Source organism: Macrobrachium rosenbergii, chromosome 58 (assembly GCF_040412425.1).
Source record: "Macrobrachium rosenbergii isolate ZJJX-2024 chromosome 58, ASM4041242v1, whole genome shotgun sequence".
NCBI lineage: Eukaryota > Metazoa > Arthropoda > Malacostraca > Decapoda > Palaemonidae > Macrobrachium > Macrobrachium rosenbergii.
The window spans coordinates 23,060,661-23,072,299 of record NC_089798.1 but is presented as its reverse complement, the minus strand read 5'-3'; the positions used below and the strand labels follow the sequence as shown (position 1 = coordinate 23,072,299).

Below are 11,639 nucleotides of genomic sequence, written 5' to 3'. Positions count from 1 at the left end.
TAAATTTCTCATTTTCTCTTGTTGAAAAAGAGCGTCTTTTAGCCCCCCACTGCGTTAAATTCAACAGAATTCAGTTCATTGCTACAGTCAACACCCATTGTCCCTGACTCATTTATCAGTTCGTGAGTTTCATCAAGAATTACACCTACACTATCATTAGCCTGACGTTCATTGTTTACGAGTCTGTTCTCGTCATTCACGGCATGTAACGTGACACTACTGTTACTATCTAAATGTCGGTCATTTACTTCAAGTAACACAATGTGTTCTATGGGGACAAGACATTCTTTGCCCTCACACGAAACCTTTACTGAATGCACAATACCATCGTCTCCAGGGGCCAAAACTTAGGACATCGATCAGTTTTTCGCACTAGTATGATGTCATCACATTGTAGGGGTCAGCGTACCAGAGCCAACGTCGTGTCTTTGTTGTAGGCACTAAATATTCGGTGCTCCATCGTAGCCGAAAGCTGTGTAGACCATCAACTAACTTGAAGTATTCGCTATGGATCTTCTTCGTTGTGAATGTGTCCATCATACTTTCATTGGGTGCTGCAGCTGGCAGCAGGTGAGTAATTTTACCTCATAGAAGATGCGATGGAGTGAGGATTTCATCTTCGAGGCCATCACCACAGTACATAAGCGGATGGTTGTTGACTACACACTCGGCTTCCTTGACAAGCGTCCTTGCTTGCTCCTCCGTGAACAAGGCTTTGTTGAATGAGACTGCCAGGGCTTGCTTTGTAACCACGATGAGTCTTTCGAACATTCCACCCTTCCATGGGCAACGTGGTATCTGGAAATTCCAAAGAATTCCTCACTGATTCAAAAACGTCTGGGTTGCCTCTTCCTCGAATAGGATAGCCAACAAGGTACTTGTAGACTTAAACGTTGAGTGATTATCACTGTAGATCTCTGCCAGTGCACCAAGACTGGCAGCAAATCTGTAGACACTGGATGAAGGTATCAGCACTCAAGTTTGTCACCACATCTAGGTAAATTGCTCAAGTGCTGAGACAGGTGATCAAGAGGATGTAGGCGCAACCCTCCTATAAATCTATAGGACCTGCGTGATTGAGTTCCACATGGTGAAATGGAGTCATCCGAGTTACAGGAGGGCTTGGTAGCGGGGGTTGAGGAGGTCGTGTCAATGGAGCCCTGAGCATCATCTTACTTGCTAGGCATCTGCTAACTACCTTGTTTGCTAACACTCTCACTGCAGGTGTCCAAAACTCTTGCCTGAAAATCGAGATAAGCGTATTGATTCCACAGTGAAGGCTGGTGTTATATGTTCAAGAAGCAATGTTACTAGTTTTCCCTTAGGGGGAACAAAATTAAATCATTCTTGGTTGTATCTGCATGAGTTAATCTATATCTAGAATATATTACGTTGTTAATTAGGATTAAGTTCAATTGTTTAACAAAGTTCACAATGTCATGAGATACTTTACCACCCTCTTCTACAGTAGGTGTTTACATATGGGCCAATGATGGCGTTGTTCTACGTAAGCTAGCTTAATTAAAGGGTTATGTTGTATTCTCAGGAATTTACAAACATCTTTCAAGATTTGACAAAAGGAGCTGTAGTTAGAGATACTCTCCCAAAAGTGAAGTATCGGTGCAGGAGATGCTAGCTGTAGTTCTTGCAATGCTCTTATTGCGGACATTATGATTGATGATGATGCATCGTCTGGTTGTTCTTTGGTCTCTGCTACGGGTCCTGGATCATGCAAAATGGTAGGGCCTCTCCCACACAGATATTCGTCATGTAGAGAGTTGATGCATGCACCATGGGACAACACATCTGCTGGATTTTCCTTGGTTGTGACATATCTCAACTTGAATCCACACTCCTGGAATGTAAAGGAAACCTCCCACGCCCTATTTGTAATAAAGGTATTCTTATTCTCTACTTTACTTCCCACCAATGCAATGGCAACTTTGCTGTCTCCCCATGTGATTATTCTACTGATGTTGAAAGTTTGATTAAGGTACTTAGCTAATCTGACCCCAACAAGTAAAGCCATAAGTTCTAATCGAGGGATCGCTAGTGTCTGCTTTTTACGAGGGGCGATCCTCACTTTTGCAGTTAACAGGAATGTTTCCCCAGTGACATTTCTAACATAAGCTACAGCTCCATACGCTTTCATGGAGGCATCACAAAAAAATGCAATTCTGATTCATCAAAAATTATTCCCCTTTTTTTTCCCAATAAAAGTTGTAAAAAGATTCTACTCTTCACGAATACAGGTGAAGCAAGACCTAATGGATCAAAATTGGAGACAACTAAAGATAGGATTTTACGTTTGGTAGGTACCCAGTTACAGTTAATCACTCCCTTCCCTTTAAATGCTTAGAGTGACAAAGTGTCGGATTCACGATTCCAAATTATTCCAAGAATTGGAACTTCCAATGGCTCATCTACATGAGTTTCCCTATCAAACTGCTTGCTATTGCTAGCCCAGCCACTGAATGGCATATGAGCGCGTTCTAAAACTGCTTTAACTTTGGCTGAGCCTTCCTTGAAGCTAACTTCATCATTATGTTTTAACAAAGTTATCTACATAGAAATTCTTTAAGAGATCGTCTCTACCCTCCTTCCCCAGATGAATTTATAAGACTTGCTGTAAGAGGTAGGGGCTCGAGGTTGCTCAAAACACTACTACATTAAATTCAAACATGAGAACTATCAGAAGTTTTAAAATTTTCTGGCCACAAGAAACGGGAATATTTAGTATCCATAGGATCTAACAAAGCACTCTGAAAGGCTTTGGAAATATCCGCTGTGACTGCATAAGGTTTATTTCTGAATCTTAGCAGCAAATCATACAACACTTCTACCAAATTAGGACCAGGATACAAGCACTCATTAAGTGAGTTCTCCCCCTTCTGCTTTGAAGAAGCATTAAACACTACTCATAGTGGTGTGGTTGTACTTTCATTAGTTACCCCAAAGTGTGGCATATAATAGCCTTCAATTACAAGGCTCGTAACTTTGCTAATAAACCCATTATCTATATACGTCTGAATTACATTTGAATACTTCTGATGATATACAGGATTTCTATTGAATCATCCTCTCAGTGATTTCAATTGAGCAATTGCAAGCTTCAAGTTGGTAGTCGGCCCCACGCAATCATGGAATGGCAGACTGACCATATAACCTCGCGAGGTTTGCTTTACACGGCTCATGACATGGCGCATTGCGTCCCGGTGCGAGACAGTGAGTTGCTCATTTGATTAGCATACCCAGTTATATCTGAGTTTTGAAACAATACTAAAAATACATTCTACCAAGGTGAACGAGTTACTTCCCGCTCTGCTGGGTAGAAATAAACAATCACAACGACTGCTGCCTCAGATTCAAGCACATGAATGTGACTTGTTTGTCATGGATTTCATCATGTTGTATGTGTAAGAGATTAAGTCCCCAAAATTGTGTTATACTCAATTAATGGCTCATGGTTTATATAATAAAGTAACTACAAAAGGACCATGGAATGTTATTGATACCCAATTTGAGAATTAACACTGAACGGGGCTAAAATCAACAAATAAATACAGAGCCACGTACTGTCCACCACAAGGACAGACTATTCCCCCCTCCCATAAACCTTCCCCCCAGCAGAATAGCTTATTGACTGCCATAACCCCTTTTCCCTCGGACACAGAGTGTGTTTGTGTAAGTACCTTAGTTTTACCAGACCACTGAGGAGCTGATTAACAGCTCTCCTAGAGAGGGCTGGCCCCAAGGATTAGACTTATTTTAAGTGGCTAAGAACCAATTGGATACTTAGCAACGGGACCTACAGCTTCTTGTGGAATCCGGACCACATTATAGCGAGAAATGAAATTCTATCACCAGTAATATATTCCTCTAACAGTCTAACTCTTCATCAGCCGGCCGGAGACTCGAACTCGGGCCTGGCGAGTGCCAGTCCACAGCTCTACTGACTCTCCCAACGAAGAGCTCGGACAGAGAGAGAGAGAGAGAGAGAGAGATCTCCCACCCATCCACCAATGATCGAGCGTTCGATTAGACTCAGTTATGCTAACAAACGCTAGCATAACTTTGCGTATGTAGGTCAGTATAGCCTGTGCTAACCCAGGCTTGCCTAAGATATGCTAACTGATGTTATCTTAACGAGTAGGTCTTGATAACCATCGCAAGTGTCTTGGCATACGTTTTAGTATCAGATGTTATGATAACATAAGTTATCATAAACTATGTTAACACGTTATCCAAGTTTAAGCTCATCTACAATAGCCTGGTTATGCCAACAAAGTTTATCATATGTTAACAAGAATCTGATAACCAGCGTTATCATACACTATGCTAACCAAATAAATGTTAGTATATGTTCTGCTGATAACTTATGTTATCATAATTAGTGTTGGCCTATGTTATGATAACTAGTGTTGTAATGTGAGCAGCTTCTTATTGTTTAAAGTTGGAATATATTTCACAATAAAAGCTTAATGGTTTTTTTTTTGTCATATTGGAGCATTTTTTTTCTTGTCATCCTTGAAATAAGTTTACTATTAAAAAAATAACAGAGAGGAAGTTACTTTAAATTATTCTGCTTTAAATTGCACTAAATAAACAAAGAGATTTCAACTAAAAAAGGAATTTTGAAAATATCTGGAGCAGGACAAAATTCGTCACCTAAGATTTTCACTTACGACATCATCAACACAGGCTGTGATTGGCTGCAGTTGATGTTGTCAAGCTCCAACCTATTGTTATCAGATGCCACAATCCAAAAAGATTCCAGTGAGGTTTTTGAAAGTCATTTGATCTTATTTCATTTAATTTTCATCATTCAGTTAATTGAATAACCAAATTAGAGCCATTCAAAATTCGATTATTCTTTAATAAAAGTTTAAAAATATATATATTAATTAAAATGGTTACCAAGTACTCTATTTTTGAATTATTATGAAGACGTTGAGTATACAGTCTAGCCTTATCCTTACCATAAATACCTTAATTTGAAATGCCTTCTTAAAAGGACTATTTAATATGCCTTTTTAATGGGACTTTTATAAAAGCCTTTTGAAAACGTCTTTTGAAAATACCTTTTGAAATGCCTTCTGACAAGGACTTTTGGAAAAGACATTTGAAAATGCCTATTGAAAAAGTAATTCGAAAAAGCCTTTTGAAAAATGGCTTCTTAAAATGGCTATTGAAAATGGCTGTTGAAAATGCCTTTTGAAAAAGGCATTTGAAAAAGGCTTTTTAATATGACTTTTTAAAATGGCTATTGAAAATGCCTTTTGAAAAAGACATTTGAAAAAGGCTTTTTAAAATGGCTTTATTAAAACGGCTATTGAAAATGCCTTTTGAAAAAGACATTTGAAAGTCTTTTGAAAAAGACATTTGAAAGTGCCTTTTGAAAATGACATTTGAAATTTTTTTGAAAAAGATATTTGAAAATGCCTTTTGATAATGCCTATTTAAAGTGGCTATTGAAAATGCATTCCGAAAGTAACTTTTGAAAATAACTTTTGAAATGAACTTTTGAAAATGCTTTTTGGAAAGACCTTTTTGAAAAGCGTTTGTGGAGGACCTTTGAAATGCATTTTTAAAGGACCTTTGGAAAGGACTTTTGAATATAACTCCACAGAATAGGTCAAACCAAGAGTATTATTATTATTATTATTATTCAGAACATAAGCCCCTGAATATTACTAGAATGTAAGAGCTTTAGCTTACAATTGCGTTTTTTGACTATTTCGGTCGAGTCAAAGTTGACAAAAGGTTGAAATTTTTTTGTAGTCGACGCGTGCACGGTATCGTCCGCTCATCACCCGACAGACAATTTTAGTCGACTTATGATACGTCCAGTCGGCGTTTAAGGGTTAACTGTACAAAAAGGTTACTGTATTAATGCCTTCCTAATGAATAAAATTTTAAGACCCGTAAACCATAAGTTCAACACCAATTTGGATTAATCAAATATTCAGCTCTGCATTCTTTTGACAGGAAACCATTTGTCTGAAATACTGAAAACTAAATAACAAATGGTTTCAGCTTCATCCATGAAAGCTTGGGGGATTCTTGCAAAGATCAGGGTTTGTTATCATGATAAAGTCTTTGATTTTGCTAAGAACTTTACTGGTGAATAAGAATTAATGATATTGGTTTTAACCATTTATATTTTCTGTTACGCTGGATATAAACTATATGTTTATTTAGTATTAATTAGGTAAAATAAAAGATATGTCTCTTACCATTTAGCAGTAACTGGCCGCATAATGTATAAAATCTGAACTTCCAGCTGCTTTGTCCAGATGTGACACCCATAAACCTGAAAGACAAGGTGTATTATTAGTGACGTGTAGTTGAATCAAACCTACACCCTAGCACACGGATTATGGAATGGAATGAGGAATCTAAATTTAAGCATTGAAGGTCACTCCATAATGAAAGAGAGAGTAAAACCATAAACTCAGGAAGAAGTGTCATTAAAACATAATTGAGCTACGGTAATATATGTTATTTCCCAGATACGATACGCAGAACACGACATTCTTTTTATACAATTAGTCTCAGCCAAATTGATAGTAACATTCATAAAGAACAACAATTTTAATGCTTAGAACTTGTTATAACAGCCCTTGTACAGTGCTACATGTCAAAATATTTACCTCCAGGTACTAATCAAGATCCTGTTGCCTAACTGTCTACGAGATAACCAAATGTGCAGATGTTAAATGCAGCTGAGTGCTGGACACAATTAACTAATAGTCACTTTTGGAATCTGGCTTTCTGATAAGTAACACTGACTATATTATGACCTGCACTTGAATATTTTCTACATACCTTACACTTTAACAGCAATACCATATTGTTCCTAACCTAACTAACCTGTATTTTACATTCACATTCAATTTAAGACTTGTTTAAATATGTACCATATCTAAAATGGTGGCATAGCAAAAAAATAATGATAATGTAGTTTATTAAGTTGATGTGTTACTGAACGTTGCTGTATCAAGTGTATACTGTTAGATCTGACACTTGTGGAAAGCACAGCAGGAGGCTTCAGTACTGTGTACAGTAAACTAATAAGTTTAACTATTTCCTTCTTGGGTTCCATACTTATAGGCTATGTACAAACGGTAAATCTAAAGGAGAGCTCCGTCTCTTGTTTGCAGAAGAATATATATTTTTCCGATGTATTTTTTATTGATTATGCTGAAACTGATCATTAATATTGGTGGCATCAAGCAATTACACACATCTTCCCATCTAACAATCCTGGGGGACCCCAGTGGGAACCGGGGTTTTGAGTGGGTGGGAGCAGGAGAAAAGTGATTTCCAGGGACTACCTAACCAAACAACCACCTAACCTAACCTAGGGCGCCATACCCCTACCTAGGCCTAGTGGGGGGCCTCACCCCTCAGCAGCTTTCACAAAGGCGTGAAACCTTTGTAATGGGTCTTGAATGTGCAATTTAAAATATGCAATGGCTAAATATCCAACAAAATGTTTTTTGCGTCGGCCATATTTTGGGACCAAATTCTTGACATCTCTATGGTATTGGTATGGGCACGAGTTTGTGGATCAACAAAATTTACACTGTGATTGACATGTAAATGTTTGTAGCCCTCGCTTGCCAGGCAATCGTATGCTTTCCAACAATCGGAAATGATTGTTGTTCCTGGTTCGATGTACTGTTTAATGACAGCAAACAAAACCTTGGAGTTTTGTTGTTCAACAGGAACCATAAAGAACTCCCTAGTTTCCCTACAAATGCCCCCAAATACCCACTGACCCCTAGTTTCCTACAAATGCTCTATAATTCTGCCCACATTATACTTCCTCTTACCAAATTTTGATTCATCAATTTCCACTATTTTACCCTCCTCCAATTTTAAATACCCAGACTATTACTAACAAAATGAAGCCCAATCATTGATGGTATTAAGCTTCAAAACTAGCAAACTTAATGAAGCCCAGATCAAAAATTGATGGTGGGAGTTTCAATATCCACGTAAGACTTGATGAAATATTGAGACAAAAAATTAGCAAACTTAATAAGAAAACCAATTGTTCAGATACAAAATAAAGCAAAATGTTAAATTAGTTTCAAATGTGTTCACTTGATTAGACTTGGGCAAAAGGCCCTGCTTATTAGTATCAGACTTGGCCAGTAACGCTTAATTGGAGTTAAATATGTGTTTTTGCTGAAAAAATGAACGACTTGGAGAACGTGTGTTTTTGTCATTGGCTGAAAACACTTTTTTCTTTTGTTTTTTGAAACACTATTTACGTTTTATTGTCGCAATGATGTCACTTTTTGGGTGGAGTTTTTTCGAGTCATCAAGACGGCACAATTTGAGACTCCGAACATGTCTTGTAAATGTGTTCACTCTGATTAGACAAATATTGATTTTGTTTTCAAAAGGCTTACTGCTAATTTCCTTCTTCATTAGCGCTACTATCTTCTTTCAATGTAAAACACATTTAATTGGAAAAAATAGGTGTAAGTTTTACCATACAAACTACTGTAATAAATCGAGAAACAACAGCTTTTAATGTCAATAAACTTCTACCTGCATTTTTTACTAAACATCCTGTTTTGCACTTGTACTTTTTTTTTTTTTTTTTTTTTAACGTTAGTTTAACCAGACCACTGAGTTAATATTAACTCTCCTAGGGCTGGCCCGAAGGATTAGACAAGCTATTTAAACCCTAATAATTTAATTAAACCTAATAAGACATATGTTTATCTAAGAACTAATTAAGTTAATTAAAATATATTATAAATTATTCTATGAATCTTATAACATCTGTGCTTTAAATTTAAATTTTCAGAGAAAAAAATTGAAAATTTGTCATTTACGACTGGGTATTGTCTAATGATGTCACTTTTTGGGTGGAGTTTTTTTGACATGTCATGTCATTCGGAAGGTGTGGTTTCCCCATGACAATTTGAGACTGGTATACACAAACGAACGAACAGGAGCTCAGTAAAATAGGTGATAGGTAAGAGACAACAACATGAATGACAGTTTAGTGTGAAATACAATTCTTTGTTTTTTTCATTACTGAAAACCTAGGGCAAAATACGATGACTTTGTTCTCAGTTTCTTTTTCTCTCTTAAATTTATTGTTAGACTGTTTTCCTCCAGTTATTTTTGCCATTTGACTTAATCACCGCCACTAATTTCTTCTTCATTAGAACATACTTAGTATCTTCTTTCAATGTATAAACACATTTATACTAAAAATCGGCAGGAGCACTTATTAAGTTTTTATAATACAAACTACTGTATATATAAATTGAGAAACAACAGCTTTTAATGTCAATAAACTTGCTACCTGCATTTTTTATGTAAAGAGGCTTGGCTAAACATTGTTTCAAACAGCAGTCCAACTCCCACATCATCTTTGGAACCATCAGACACTTTATTTATTGACAGGTTAATTAACGTATCTCAAGATTATCAAACCACATAATAAAAACTTTCAAAATTATTCATAAACTTACCAATTTCAATGGCTGACTCCAGTCCAATCACGAAGGCTGGATAACATCGTACCACGACATCAACTGACCTTTCTGGACGTGAAAGTGGGAGTCTGATCACTTCACTGAAAAGTAGTTTCTATCCAAACTGTGGCGAAATGGCCGCAATTCTTCAAGTGACGCCTGGACAGTGAACCTGAAAATGAATATAAATAAACTACTTATTCACAAAAGAGTTGATACAAATAATATATAAGTCTTAAACTGCAAGGATTGGTCGACTGACTTAAGGTCACTAAAACAGGCTTCAAAACTGCAAGGAAATTATGCTTTACAATTCCTCTGAGGAAATGGTAACCACTCAATGCAGTTTGTTGTTATACTGTGATAAAAACTGAATCATTATTTACCTTTTAGTTCATAGCTAAATCATTAATGCTGTATCCTTCTGTACAAAAAACACATTTACCTTAGCACTTTCAATATAACCATAATAATGCCCAATGCAACTAACTATAATTAGCCCACTATGGTAACTTCTACATTATGCTAAATACCCTACAATCTTGTCTAATGGCCTACAATTTTGTCTAAGACTTCAACGGCCATTTGTCAGTTAAAACAGCAAAATTATCTTACCTTAGGCTATTCATGCCTATTAGCCAATATACTAACCTCAGAAGTACCTTAAGTACTAAACTTTGCCTATTAGGCTATAATTATTCATGTAAAATAACCTCCTACAGTATATGGATACATATTTTAAAGCAGTTTTGAGTATATTTACATTTAATCATGAATTAAATAGGCCTTGTTTTTCATTTAGGTCAACCGTACGAACACCAAAAGCTAATAAAAGCTCCACCAAAAAAACTGCACACGAGAATTATTTACAGTGACATAACTACTATTATAATTTGAATTAAGCATTATAGTAGTATATTTTGGTCATAAATATATGCCCTTGAGTCACTCAAATCGTCAAATAAAGTATTTTTATATACATTTAAATAAGCCTTGTTTGCCCTTAACCGTGAACCCTGAAAGCTACTATGATTAACTTCCACCAAAACCCCACTTCTTAAATGTTAATTTTAGGGATGTAACTATAATTTAACTCTAATCAAAAGTTTTAGAAGCGTAACTTAGTCATAAATATAACCCTGAGTCACTCAACTCATTAATTAAAGTTTATTGTATATTTAAATGAGTCACGACGACATCCGCCATTTGTCCTTAACTGCCAACCCAAAAACCTAATATGACCACCACTAAAATGCCTCCTGGGCGTTAATTACAAACCTGGCGTAATTACTGCCGTTATCACCGGTGTAATTAGAACTAAATTACACCATCGAGTCACTTCATAATGGTAACTAACGTCGGTTTTACGCTTAAATATGCCCGAGGCTGGTAGAGCCGGCCACGGGTTCCTCGTCTCTTCAAACTTGACGCCTTTTCTCCTCATATATCTTAAATACGGCATTTTAATACCATTTTCTACGTACTTATTTAATCCAGCCATCTTTATATACAATAAAGTATATACGGATCTCACTTTTACGGCAAATAGAGTAAGAAATTGTTCAGACGGTCTTCTCACAACAAGATCACAACAAAGAGTGACGTCACGTTGGGGAAAATGGTTGCTAGGCAACGTGGGAAGACGCGGGAAGGACACTTTTGGAAAGTACAGAAAATAAAAAATGGAAAACAAAAGATAATTAAGGCATTTCAACTTATCAAATTGTAACTAATAATTAATTATAAAATCAATACTAATTATAATCATTAAATCTTTTTGACAGTACGTGCGCGCCAACACGCTACGATAATCCAGAAACTTTAGAAAGATGACCCCCCTATGCTGTCATACTGGTAACTATAATAGTCTTCGTACAAAGGTATACAAAATCAAAAGAAAATACGAAGATAATGAAGATATTCCGATGTATTTTGCTATATCCTGCATAATTAAAAATTAATAAGCATTTATAATTTGAAGGTAATTATACTTATGAGCGCGCGAACTCACTAAAACCATTCAAAAATGTTAGAAAGCTACACCCATTTTACCGTAAGACGACTTCCAAGCTTTCGAGTTTGAAATATTGACGATCGATAACAAGAAATATAAAGTTTATGGCCAATTAATGA

General features: G+C 36.3%; 1 long non-coding RNA gene across 5 annotated transcripts; it reads right to left on the bottom strand.

Moving 5' to 3' along the window:
- Nucleotides 1-4,509: 4,509 nt before the first annotated feature.
- LOC136837213 (uncharacterized) lies at nucleotides 4,510-11,363 on the bottom strand. 5 transcript variants are annotated; one of them, XR_010852627.1, is made up of 4 exons: nucleotides 10,785-11,363; nucleotides 9,504-9,678; nucleotides 5,159-6,313; nucleotides 4,510-5,093 (listed from the first exon to the last, which is right to left on the bottom strand). It is a non-coding gene; the product is annotated as an uncharacterized lncRNA (long non-coding RNA). The 5 variants fall into 5 exon arrangements; XR_010852626.1 differs by having other exon boundaries at nucleotides 4,510-6,313; nucleotides 10,785-11,104; XR_010852628.1 differs by having other exon boundaries at nucleotides 4,510-6,313; nucleotides 11,041-11,103.
- Between the last annotated feature and the right edge of the window lie 276 nt (nucleotides 11,364-11,639).